Source organism: Lynx rufus, unplaced genomic scaffold (genome assembly GCF_022079265.1).
Source record: "Lynx rufus isolate CCGP_SWC_20201006 ecotype Redwood Valley unplaced genomic scaffold, mLynRuf1.p SCAF_7, whole genome shotgun sequence".
Taxonomy (NCBI): domain Eukaryota; kingdom Metazoa; phylum Chordata; class Mammalia; order Carnivora; family Felidae; genus Lynx; species Lynx rufus.
The window spans coordinates 123,981,522-123,994,946 of record NW_025814889.1 but is presented as its reverse complement, the minus strand read 5'-3'; positions in this window follow the sequence as shown (position 1 = coordinate 123,994,946).

Genomic DNA, 13,425 nt, shown 5'->3' with positions numbered 1-13,425 from the left:
CAAAGGCGGTGACCAGCGGCCCTAGAATCCCTACCATAAGCCAGGTGGAGCGCGTGTTCGTAAAATTCCGTCTAGCACAGAAAGAAAAAAAAGTACTCGTTTACTCTGTTTAGGAGGATACACCTGCAGATATTTGAAAGCAAAACCTGTGGGGCTGCAAATGAGAGGGTGTGCAGCCTGGTCACTTCATAGAAATACCCAGTCAGCGTTTAGAAAGACACAAAGCACCAGGTGGCTTTCCGGCGAGGGAAGTCCCTCACCCTAAGCTTGCGCCTTTGGAAATATTTTCTGTGTCTCTTTAACCTAGTCTTTCCATACGCCCCCGAAGCCGACCTCGTTTCCAATAAAAACCAGTCCCTTCTCGCTTCCTCCAGAAAAAAATGGAACTTTGAATTTGTTTTTAGATAATTATCCGAATTCCTAAAGACAAGCTTTTCAGTTGAAAGTCTATCATAATCTTTTGTAACTTCCCCTGTTTAGGTTGGCCAATCTTAACTCTTGTGGTTGGTGTTTACACATTGTGGTGGTGAATTATTTACATCTGCCCAGATTGTCAACGTTTGTTATTAGTAAGCAAAGGGTACCTTGCAAAGTTTTTTTTAAATGCTTCTGTGATTGTATTTTTTTTTTTTTGAGTATGCTAGGGTGGAAATTACATTCAGAAGTCTCAAATAATTGCATTTTTGTATATTTTAGCTCCTGTTTATTATTATTATTATTATTTTTGCTTGTAGAAAAGGGGGGGGTTCTTTCACTTTTCTGCATTTCACAGCTCAACTTCTTCACCTTTTTCTCTAGTTCTGGACAAGTAAGCAACCAGTTCTGAAACTGTGAATTCCATCTGAACTGGTCAGTGGTGGCTAGTTCAGTGTTGCACCTGGAGGGAACTGAGAATGATACATGACTTCCAAAATAGATCCATTGCTTGTGGGTAGAGGCTTCATCAGATGATGGTGGGGATCTATGAGGCAGGCAAGACCTGAGACATGGTCTGGCAGAAGATGGCTGGCTATTGTCTGGCTCAGCTCTGCCCCTTTAAGATGGGATCCCTGGCTGTGCACCTTGTACAAGGAAAGAATCCAGCCTTGCCGTTTCTCCCCTGGGGTCTCCACCTCTTCTGATTTTTGACCCATTGTTGATTCTCACTTCCCATCTTGGTCTAGTTCCTCCAGAACTTATACCCCAGGCTGTTATTAAACTCCCTAGCTTTGTATCGGATTCTTTTGCTTTCTAGTTTTAGTTTTTCCCTTTGACACCATATGTCCATGGACACTACGGGAAAAAGCTGCCTTTGTTGTTGTTGCTGTTGGTAAGCTTCTTCTTGGAAGAGAAAACCATATAGGCAAAGGGGTGCCCTCAGGGGCATTGGACAGCTCACCTGGTGACAGGTGTAGTCCCACAGTGAGGAGTCAGGGAGAATGCAGACCAGGGAGATGACGGCAGGAAAGCAGTTGCAATCAGGGAGCATTAAGGAATGAGGGTGAGCATCATGGTGAATCTGTTGGTTGGGTCATTCATCCATTCATTCAGGAAGTGTTGATCTGGTACGTGCCCCGTGTCATGCAAGGTGCCGGCAGTATACGGGTGAACAACGTAGATATGGTCTCTGTGCAGAGCTTGAACAAATATTAATGGTGGACTTGCATAAGTACATGTATCTTATTTAAACTGAAGCAAAGATATAAGAGAATGACTGCAGAAGAGTATGAGGGGACTTTTTGGAGTGTTGGAAGTGCTTTTGATCTTGATTTTGGAGGTGGTTAATGGATTAAAAAAAACCTCTACACTTAAAAAAGTGGATTTTGTGTGTAAATTATACCTTGATAAAAAAAAATCATAGCAACTATCATTCTAAATTTTTAAAAATGTTTATTTATTTTTGAGAGACAGAGTGTGAGCAGGGGAAGGGGAGAGAGAAAGGGAGGCACAGAATCCAAAGCAGGCTCCAGGCTCTGAACTGTCAGCACAGAGTCCGATGCAGGGCTCGAACTCACAAACTGCTAGATCATGACCTGAGCCGAAGTCAGATGCTTAACTGACTAAGCCACCCAAGTGCCCCTATAGCAAATATCATTCTAAACAGCAAAACACTAAAACCCGTTTCAGTAGGAATCAGGAACCAGACAGACATGCCTTTTATTGTCAGAATTGTCCCACACTCTTTAGGAGGGTCTAAGACAAGAACATGAAGTAATTGGCATTAACCTTAAGAAAGTTGGAAGTCTTTTATTTTGGAATCACTTCTTACTGTTGAAATGACTGTATACCCTGGAAACCCAAGAGATTCTAGTTAGGGAGGAAAAAAAATTATATATATATATATATATATATATATATATACACACACACACACACACACACACACACACACACACACATACACACAATGTTTGGTAAATTATTGACTATGAGATAAATATATAAACACCAATAGACTTGCTCTAATCTTGCAAAAAACACATAGAAATGGAAATTTAATGGGCACCTGGATGGCTCAGTTGGTTAAGCGTCCAACTCTTGGTTTCAGCTCAGGTCATGATCTCATGGTTTGTGAGTTTGAGCCCCACATTGGGCTGTGCGCTGACAGCATGGAGCCTGCTTGGGATTCTCTCTCTCCCTTTCTCTCTGCCCCTCGCTTGCACTCTCTCTCTCAAAATAAAGAAAAACATTTTTTAAAAAAAGGAAAAAAAAAGAAATGGAAATTTAAAAGACTTCATGTATATTAGAGGCAAAACCCATCAAATATTTAGGAGTAATTTGACAAGAAAGAGCTCCAACATGAAAAAAACCTAGAAGATGTTACTGAAGAATATAAAACAAATAGAGAACTTGGGTCAGGTGCCAGACCCTAAGTATTATCTATCGCCATGTAATAAATTATCCCCAAACTATACAGCTTAAAACAGTAAACGTTTATTATCTCATCGTATCTGTAGGTCAGGAATCCAGGAGCGCTGAACTGGGTGGTTCTGGTTCACGGTCTCTCATGAGGCTGCGGTCAGGATGTCAGTGTGCGATGCTGTCATCTAAGGTTTGACAAGCTGCGGGGTTTGCTTCTGTGATGGCTCACTCATATAGCTCTTGGTGGGAGATCTCAGTTCTTCACCTCATGGACCTTCGTAGGGCTGTTTGAGTGTGCTCACTGCATGGCAGGTTTCTCCAGAGTGAGTGAAAAGCCGGGGAGTAGCCATAATAAGTCCCGACCAACCTCAGAAATCACACACCATCACTTCTGCAGTAACCCTATTCAGTGAGAGGGGATTACCCAAAGATGTAAATACCAGGAGTCAGACATCACTGGGGCCATTTTAGAAGCTAGCTGCTACTGCATCTTAGCTGCAAGGGAAGCTGAGAAAGGGTTTATCTGGCATTTTCAGCTTTTTTTGTGAGGGTTGGGCTCATAAGGTGGGGATAAGAATCTTAAGATGGAGATTCCCCCAAATACAGGAACGGGTTCAGATGATGAACAGTCAAAAGGACTGATAAATGTGCACTGCATGTTTGAATATACAAACAGATCAGTGTAACAACAGAGAGAATCCAGAAATAGATCACCTCAATTTAATACGTGACAAAAGCAGTTTTTCCGTTTAGAGGGGAATGGCTAGTTTACTTCATAAATGATGCTGGCCTTGACTGGTTACCCATCTCCAGCAAAGTGAAGTGGGCTCCTATCTCCCACTACATAAAACATATCCCAGGTTAGAAGAAAATGAGAGCACCTGTGAGCGCACGCCAGGGATGTGGGAAACCTTGGCTTGAGCATCCAGAAAATACAATGCAAAGCCTATGGTGTTTCCCAGGCCGCCTCCTCAGTCGTTCCTGAATTCCGATTTTTGTATTTCTAGCAGTGGCCCTGTCAAGTGCAGCAAATTGATACTGTGCTTTCCTCCAAGAATGCAGGTTCCTGTGGCATAGGAATCAGCAAGTACTTGGAGGGGAAAAGCAAGAGAGAATGTGGGGCTCACTTCTCAACACTTCCTTTCTTTCTGGAGTCGTCTCCTCAAATCCTGGTTGCCTGGGTAGCCATCTGATGCCTTTAAGTAAGTTCTCAAGTGTCTGATCCAGCTTCTCTAGTGTCCATCATAGTAAATTGTAAAAGTAGATGTGGCTCAAAAAAAAAAAAAAAAAGTAGATGTGGCTCTACCTAGCAAATAGAGGATTCCTTGGTCCTATTTTAATGTGTAAAAAAAAAAAAAAATTTTAGGTAAGACAATAAACAGCCATTATTAGGGGCGCCTGGGTGACTTGCTTGGTTCGGCATCCAACTTTGGCTCAGGTCATGATCTCATGTTTCTTGAGTTCAAGCCCCATGTCGGGCTCTGTGTTGACAGCTCGGAGCCTGAAGCCTGCTTTGGATTCTGTGTCTCCCTCTCTCTGTGCCTCCCCCATTCACACTATGATTCTCTCTCTCTCTCTCTCCCTCTCTCTCTCTCTCTCTCTCTCAAAAATAAATTAACATTAAAAAGAATAGCCATAATTATTTTCTTATGTTAACTTTTTGGTGGTTTTTCATCAAGCAATTTATGTAATGTTTAATGTTTCCAAGCTGTAGAACTTGCATTATTTTGGCTATAGAACAATAAATGTGTTTCTAAATATATAATGTAATTGCAACTGTAGTTTACATTATATCTTCTTTTTGACCAGTTTTAACTGTGATTTTGGATTATTTGTGATCTTTTCCCTATACCCTGCCCAAACTGACACCAAATATCTTGCTTGAGAATTGACTTTGGATTTGTAAAATGGTTACCTGCATTTGCTGATAAAATCTCTGGGTGCTGTAACTTTTATTTATGCAGTTAGAAAGTTTAAATCTCTTTTTTTGTTTGTTTTTAACATGAGGCTTGAACCCATGCCCAACATGAGGCTTGAACTCACAACCCTGAGATCAAGAGCCACAGGCTCTACCCATTGAGTCAGCCAGGAACTCCAAGTTTAAAGTTGTTTTTTTTTTTTTTTAATGTTTATTTATTTTTGAGAGAGAGACAGTGACAGAGCAGGGGAGTGGCAGAGAGAGAGAGAGAGAGGGAGATACGGAATCCAAAGCAGGCTCCAGGGTCTGAGCTGTCAGCACAGAGACCAACGCAGGGCTTGAACTTATGGACTGTGAGATCATGACCTGAGCTGAAGTTGGACACTTAACCGACTGAGCCACCCAGGCACCCCTAAACCTGTTTTAAATTAAATTCACCCATAATCTTGTAGTTCATATTTTCTTTTCTTTTTTTTTTTTTTGGAGAGACAAAATATGAATGGGAGAAGGGCAGAAGGACAGAGAGAGAGAGAGAGAGAGAGAGAGAGAGAGAGAGAGAGAGAGAATCTTAAGCAGGTTCCGTGCTCTGCACAGAGCCCAACACAGGCTCAATCCCATGACCCTGGGATCATGACCTGAGCCGAAATCAAGAGTCAGATGCTCAACTGACTGAGCTACCCAGGTGCCCCTTTTCTATTAATTAAAAACAAACATCTCCCTAGAGTTTGCTTAATAAAAATATGTCAGTTAAAAAATATTCACCCAATGTCTTTTATTGACTTTGGACACTAGCAGAAAATAAGAGGAATTGAATTTCAAATAATATTTGTTAAATTTTAATTTGTGGTAAGTTGATATTTTGCATGATCCAATCATACATGTTGATAATTTACGTTAGGACTAAATAGAGTTTTAGAGCTGGAAGGAATCTTGGAAATCATGTTATTCTACAACTCTCCCTTTCAGTTTTATTTATTTATTTAAAAAAATTTTTTTTCTTAATGTTTTTATTTATTTTTGAGACAGAGAGACAGAGCATGAGCAGAGAAGGGGCAGAGAGAGAGGGAGACACGGAATCGGAAGCAGGCTCCAGGCTTTGAGCCATCAGCACAGAGCCCGATGCGGGGCTTGAACTCACAGACTGTGAGGTCATGACCTGAGCCGAAGTCGGACGCTCAACCGACTGAGCCACCCAGGCGCCCCTCCCTTTCAGTTTTAAATGATAAAACTATTATATTCTCATGGTGTAAAAAAATGCCCAGTTGGTACAGAAAAGTATAAGGTCAAAGGTAAAAGTTCTAGATTCTTCCCACCTCCTCATTCCCATTCTCTAGAAGTCATTACTGATAGAGGTTCCTTATGCATCCTGCCAAAAATTTGTGTGTATTTGTGCAAAAGTACGTGTGTGGTTAAATTAAAGATGAAATTTTTGATTTTTTAAAAAACAAAGGGAACAATACACATTAGCTTATTCTATTTAATACATCCCAGATATCTCATTCCTTTTTAAATCTGCTGTCCTGTTTTTTTTTTCGTTTTCTTTTTAAAAATTTTTAAACATTTATTTATTTTTGAGACAGAGAGAGACAAAGCATGAACAGGGGAGGGTCAGAGAGAGAGGGAGACACAGAATCTGAAACAGGCTCCAGGCTCTGAGCTGTCAGCCCAGAGCCCAACGCGGGGCTCAAACTCACAGACCGCAAGATCATGACGTGAGCTGAAGTCGGTCGCTTTACCGACTGAGCCACCCAGGTGCCCCAATCTGCTGTCCTGTTTGATAGGCATTGGTATTGTTTCCAGCTTTTGTTGCTATCATGATTAGTGCTGCAGAGAATGCTTTAACATGCACAAGGTTTTGTGTTCGTGCGTGTTTGTCTGGAGGATAAATATATAGTTTGGAATAGTTAGATCAAAGTGTATATACATTCAAAATTCTATGAGTATTTACTAATTCCTCTGAGAAAAGGCTATACCAATTTATGCTCCTGTATCAAACCTCCCCCCTGCACATCCCCTTTAAAAAAAAAAAAAAAGAAAAAAAAGCTTAGGAAATTTGTGGTTCTGAGAACTTAGATGAAGTCCCAGAGTTCGGTATTGGCAGAACAAAGTAGAACTCATATTTTAAACATTTATTTTTTAAAAAAATTTTTAATGTTTATTTATTTTTGAGAGGCGGTGGAGGGGGGAGGAGCAGAGAGAGAGGGAGACACAGAATCTGAAGCAGGCTCCAGATTCTGAGCCGTCAGCACAGAGCCCGACCCGGGGCTCTAGTCCACAAGCCCTGAGATCATGACCTGAGCTGAACTTGGATGCTTAACCGACTGAGCCACTCAGGCGCCCTTTAAACATTTCTTACATTGTTCTAGCCACCTCTTGACTACTGGGAAGAGTTTGAGGGTTTTTTTTTTTTTTTAATTTTTTTTTCAACGGTTTTTATTTATTTTTTTGGGACAGAGAGAGACAGAGCATGAACGGGGGAGGGGCAGAGAGAGAGGGAGACACAGAATCGGAAACAGGCTCCAGGCTCTGAGCCATCAGCCCAGAGCCCGACGCGGGGCTCGAACTCACGGACCGCGAGATCGTGACCTGGCTGAAGTCGGACGCTTAACCGACTGCGCCACCCAGGCGCCTCGAGGGCTTTTTTTAAAAAAGGAAATTTTATTGTGTTAAGATTTCAACAGCCATGAATGTGCATTATAAAAAAGATTGAAAATTAAAAGAAAGGTCAAGGAAGAAAATTGAAATAACCTGTATGCATTAATGAGCTAGATCACTACTAGCATCTTGGTGTCTGTGTTGAAATTTGACATGTATTTTTATTTATTTATTTTTTTGAGAAAGGAGGAGAGAGAGAGAGAATGTGTAAAGGAGGGGAGAGAGGGAGAGGGAAAGGGAGAGATAGAGAATCTTGAGAGAATCAGTTGTGAGATCATGACCTGAGTGAAATCAAAAGTCATATGCTTAACTGACTGAGCCACTCAGGTGCCCCAAAATCTAACATATATTTTTAAATTAAATGGGGATCACACAATAATACTATTTTTGGAACTTTCTTTTTCACTTGTCAATATGTGGTAAACAGTTTCCCATGTAAATATTTTTGCAAGGTGTCTTTTAATGGATTAACATTGTCTCGTGTCATGACTGTGCTGTAATTGTTCGATTTATTGTTGTTAGACCTTTAGTTTTTTACCAATTTTAAACCATCATAAATATTGCTGCAACGAAAATCCTTATAGATAAATCTTTATATACAAAATGAATTTTTAAAATTGGAAATGCTTGGGGCGTCTTGCATTTTCTATCTCTCTAAAAAAAAAATTGGAATGCTTGGTAAAAAATATGACATGTTTTAAAAGGATTTTGATACTAAAAATTGCCCCCTAGAATAGTTGTACCAATTTACATTCCCACCAATGGACATTTTAAGCATAAGAAGCTTAAAAAAATCTGGGGCTGTCAAGGGTAAAATTGCCAAAGTTAGGTAATTTGAATATAGAAATTTCTAAGCCTTAAAGTATTGAGAGAAATTTCTGTAAAAGGTCAGAGGAATTTCTGACCAGTTAATAGATATTCTCATAACTTTTAGTTATAAAGTGCAGTGATCCATGGAGTAATACTGTTGAGGCTGCTGTATCACAAAATATGAAGGCAAACATGTTATAAAGGTAATATTAACTTTGACAACAATAGGAATAGCAAACATTGAGGGCTTAGTATGTACCTTGTAGATTATAAAATATAAAACAGTGATAACTTGCTTAAGAAATCTTAAGTAAGGATATTATGAGAGGTCCATGCCTGGGTGGCTCAGTCGGTTGAGCGTCTGACTTCGGCTCAGGTCATGATCTCACAGTTTGTGGGTTCGAGCCCCACGTCAGGCTCTATGCTGGCAGCTCAGAGCCTGGAGCCTGCTTCAGATTCTGTGTCTCCTTCTCTCTCTGCCCCTCCCCCACTTGTGCTCTGTCTGTCTCAAGAATAAATAAACATAAACAAATTTTTTTAAAGAAGTGTTAAAACAAATTTTTATTAAAAAAAAAAGCTTATCAGGTGCTTATTATGCAGTCTCATTTAACCCTGTCACATGGGTGTGGTCATCATTTCCAGATTTACAGGTGCAGGTCCTAGTGACAGAGTCAGTTTGAGGTAGGGTTTATATGACTCCAAAATTCATGCTCAACTTCTAGGAGTGTATCCACCATGATGCCCCTTGCTGCTGTCAGATGGGCCAGGGACAGATATTAAATAACTTTCATTTCCTGGTGTAGATGTTGGACCTTTCAATTCTGCTTCAATCTTTTTGATTCTGCCAAGAGAAAGTTAATTTGGTACAAGTTTGTCTTAAATGTCTCTCTAATAAGTACATGTTAATCTACCTTTTCAATAAAAAGAGAAGTGTATCTAACTAGAATTTTTTCACACTGTTTTTTAATGCATTTATTTTTATGGCTACTATCTATTTGTGGCATATGATAAGGGTTTTCCACTTATGGTAATAATGAAGTTTCTAGTTAAAAGTTTTTTGACTTAAATTGCCTTAAAGTAAAATTAAAAGTCACATCTTACTTTTCTATATCTTCTTTCCACTCAAAAATGACTCCTTCCGTTTAGGTCTCCTCTACTCCCCCTCCCCGCTCCATTAATCCCGTATTTTGGCAAAAACTGGGAAGGCTCTTTATTAGCAGTTCTGGAGCAAGATGTGGAGATTATTATTATTATTATTATTATTATTATTATTTTAATGTTTATTTAATTTTGAGAGAGACACAACATGCAAAGGAGGGACAGAGAGAGGGAGACAGGATGTGAAGTTGGCTCCATGCTGACAGAAGAGAGCCTGATGTAGGTAGGGCTCAAACTCAAGAACCACAAGATGATGACCTAAGCTGAAGTCCCCAAGTCCAATGCTAAATGGACTGAGCCACCCAGGCACCCCTGGAGATTGTTATTTTTATTTTCTTTTATTTTAGGATTTTATTTTTAAGCAATCTTTACACCTAAGGTGGGGCTTGAACCCATAACCTCAAGACCAAGAGTCACACGCTCCACCAAATGAGCCAGCCAGGGGCCTCTAGAGATTTTTTTAATTTAAAAATTTAATTATAAAATAATATAGCTATAATTCACAGCCTTTTTTTTTTTTTTGAAAAGCACTTGTTAGCATTGAATGAACCTCCCTCCACGTGGCTTCAAGCTACCTAGCCGCAGCCCCGCTCCCTCTCCCCCCATGGTGCCTTCAAGATGGCAGGCACCATGTTTTGGGAGCTTTCCTTTCCCCAAAACTTTGTAGTAGCGCCATCGCATCACATCAATGATAGGAGCAGCTCCTGTGTTGTTTTCTTTTTGGCAGCATTTACCCGTGTCTGCTCACTGCCCAAGGTCCACAGTTTGTCAAGGTTGACAGTTGGGCAGAAGCTCTTTAAGTGGTGATGCCTCATGCCAACTTTCCCAAAGTAACCTGGGTGATATTTGTCAAAGTTGATCCCGTGGTGATGCATGCCACCAGCATTATCCTGGCCTCCTGGGTGCTTCTGGTGCTGTGAGGCTGCCGTGGCCGTGGCTCACGTGCCCCTGGCTCATGTGGCCCTGGCTCACGTGGCCCTGACGTTTCTGGGTCTTCCTCCGTCTGGATGGCATGTCCCTGGATGGCAGCCCAGAGGTAAGAGTACAGTCATTTTGATTAGAGAAATAAATATGCTGCAATCTGCCATAATTAGCCATTCTAACACAGCTACCATATCATTTTTCTTTTCTGTTTTTCCCTCATGTGCATTTCTTCTGATAATAATAGTTAACATTCATTGGATATTTGTTACAGACACTGTTCGTAGCATTTTGCATCTAATAACTTGTTTGATCTTCTCTAGTATTTTATGATATGGATCCTGTCATTCCTATTTTGCAGATGAGGACACTGAAGCATAGTGAAATTGAGAAACTTACTATAAGAACCTGAATCCGGGGAATCGGTCTTCTGAGCTTAGAGCTTTCGTTCACCTCTGTAGTGTGCTGTTTCCCATACTTAGCTGCATTTTGTTGACACTGTTGTTATTATGGCCTACGCTTTTTTTCTTGCCTTTTCACCCAACCATTATAAATATTTTCCTCTTGCTAGTTCTCAGATTTTTTTAAGAATTAAACTTATTTCAGTATAAATTACATAAAATTTAGATGCACCCATTTTTAAAAAATGTTTTTATTTTTGAGAGAGAATGAGCGCGCACGTGAGTGGGGGTGGGGCAGAGAGGGGGACAGAGGATGAGAAGCAGGCTCTGCGCTGACAGCAGAGAGCCCAATGAGGGGCTCATATTCACGAAGCAGGAGATCATGACCTGAGCCAAAACCAAGAGCCATGAGATCATGACCTGAACTGAAGTCAGACGCTCAACCGACTGAGCCACCCAGGCACCACTAAACGCACCCATTTTAAATGTTCAGTTGTTGAATTTTGATGAATGCCTCTACCTAATCACCACTATAATTAAGATACAGAACATTCCCATTGCCCTAAAGAGTTCCCTTGTGACTCTTCCAAGTTATTTCCGTCCCCTGCCCCTCCACTAAGCAAGCGATGCCTTCTTACTGATTTCTATCGCTGCTCTAATTTTCTTCTCTTCCACCCATGAGTTTACAATTAGAAATGTAGTGTGTAATTCCCAAAACTTGTGAATTTTTTAGGTATCTTTCTGTTATTAGTTTCTAATTCAATTCCATGGTGGTTAAAGAGTGTACTTTATATGATTTCAGTTCTTTCAGATTTGTTGAGTTTTGGTTTATGGCATAGAATGGAGGTTGGCAAACATCGTTTAAAGGGCCAGAAAGAGGGGTGCCTGCATGGCTCATTCGGTTGAGCATCCGACTTTGGCTCAGGTCATGATCTCACGGTTCGTGAGTTAGAGGCCTATGCTGGGCTTTGCACTGACAGTGTGGAGCCTGCTTCGGATTCTCTGTCTCCCTGTCTCTCTGTGCCTCTCCTGCTTGCTTTCTCTATTTCTCTCCCAAAAATAAATAAACAATAATAAAATAAAATAAAAATAGAGGGCCAGATAGAAAATATTTCAGACTTTATACTCAAAACCTCCTCACAGGCTCAACTTCTCAACTCTGCTGTTATAGCATGAAATATATAATATATGAATGGGAATGGCTGTGTTCCAATAGAATGTTCTCTATAAAAACAGGTTAACAGATGGGCTTTAACTTCCGGTCTGTAGTTTGCTGACCCCTGGCCTAGCATATGATCTATCTTGGTTCTTGTTCTACGTGCACTTGAGAAGAATCAGTATTCTGCTGTTGTTGGGTGGAATATTAAAAAAAAATGTCAGGTTGTTTGATGGTGTTTTTCAGATCTTTTGTATCCTTACAGATTATTTGTCTTCTTGAACTATCGATTAGTGAGAGAAGAATGTTGAATCTCTGACTATATTAAGGGTTTGTCTGTTTCTTCTTTCTGCCAGTTTTTGCTTTGTGTATTTTGGAGCTCTGTCGTTAAGTGCATACACTCTTAAGATTGTTAGGTCTTTTTGGTGGACTCCTTTATCATCATGGAACGTCACTCTCTATTCTTAGTAATACTCTTTGTTCTGAAGTCTACTTTTTCTTTTTTCTTTTTTGTGTATTTTTGAGAGAGAGAGAGAGTTTATGTGCAAGCGAGGGAGGGGCAGAGAGGGAGACAGATAATCTGAAGCAGGCTCCACACTGTCAGTGCAAAGCCCAACTCGGGGGCTCAAATCCATGAACCATGAGATTTGAGCCATCCAGGTACCCCGGACTTTTTCTGATATACTCTAGTTCGCTTAGGCTTTATGCTCCCATACTGCCTGAAGTCTAATAACTGAAAAAAAGCTATTTAATGTGTTTTGTCAGTTTTCTAATTTTCTGAAGAAGATAGATAAGTCTAGTCCCTCTCGTTCTATTATGGCTACAAGCAGAAGTCCATAACTGTCTTTTTAACAGACGCACAACCTGCCATCCATGGTCGTACTTTTATCCTCTTAGCTAGTCCCTTGGCAAAGACCATTTAGTTTGCTTTCTTTCTTTTACCATTTTTCCTGTCAGAAACAATATAATGAACGTCTTAATGGCTATAGTTTTTCACTATTTCGATTAGTTCCTTGGAGTGATTCCCAGAAAGTGGAATCATTGAGTCAAACATTATAAATGCTTTAATATATTTTGAAATATATTGTCACTTGTCTTCTAAATATACCTTCCAATCGCTTTCTGAAATTACCAGTTTACAGTTCCATAGCTATATGTGAGATAAAAGTTTCACCAATGTTTATATACCTATACTTAAAGATCTGTATCATTGCTTTAAACATAAAAAAAAAATTCTAGCAAGGTTGCATATGCATTTATATGTATTCTTGCATTGTTTTTCTTTTTATCTATTTGTGTCTTTTGCTTATATGTCTACTAGGATGTCAGTATTTTTTTTAGAGTAAAGATAAATTTATTTGTGGAAAATATTTTTTACAGCCCATTGATTACCTTTTATGTCTTTTCAAAATGTAACTATATCTGTCCATTTTTTTGGTGATTTCTTCTATAGCTTGTAAGTTTTAGAAGTCCTCTCCCGGTTTGACAAATATTCAATAATGTTTTCTTTTAATTTGAAAATTATGTTAAATTCTATCATTTGACAAATATTTACCTATCACCCA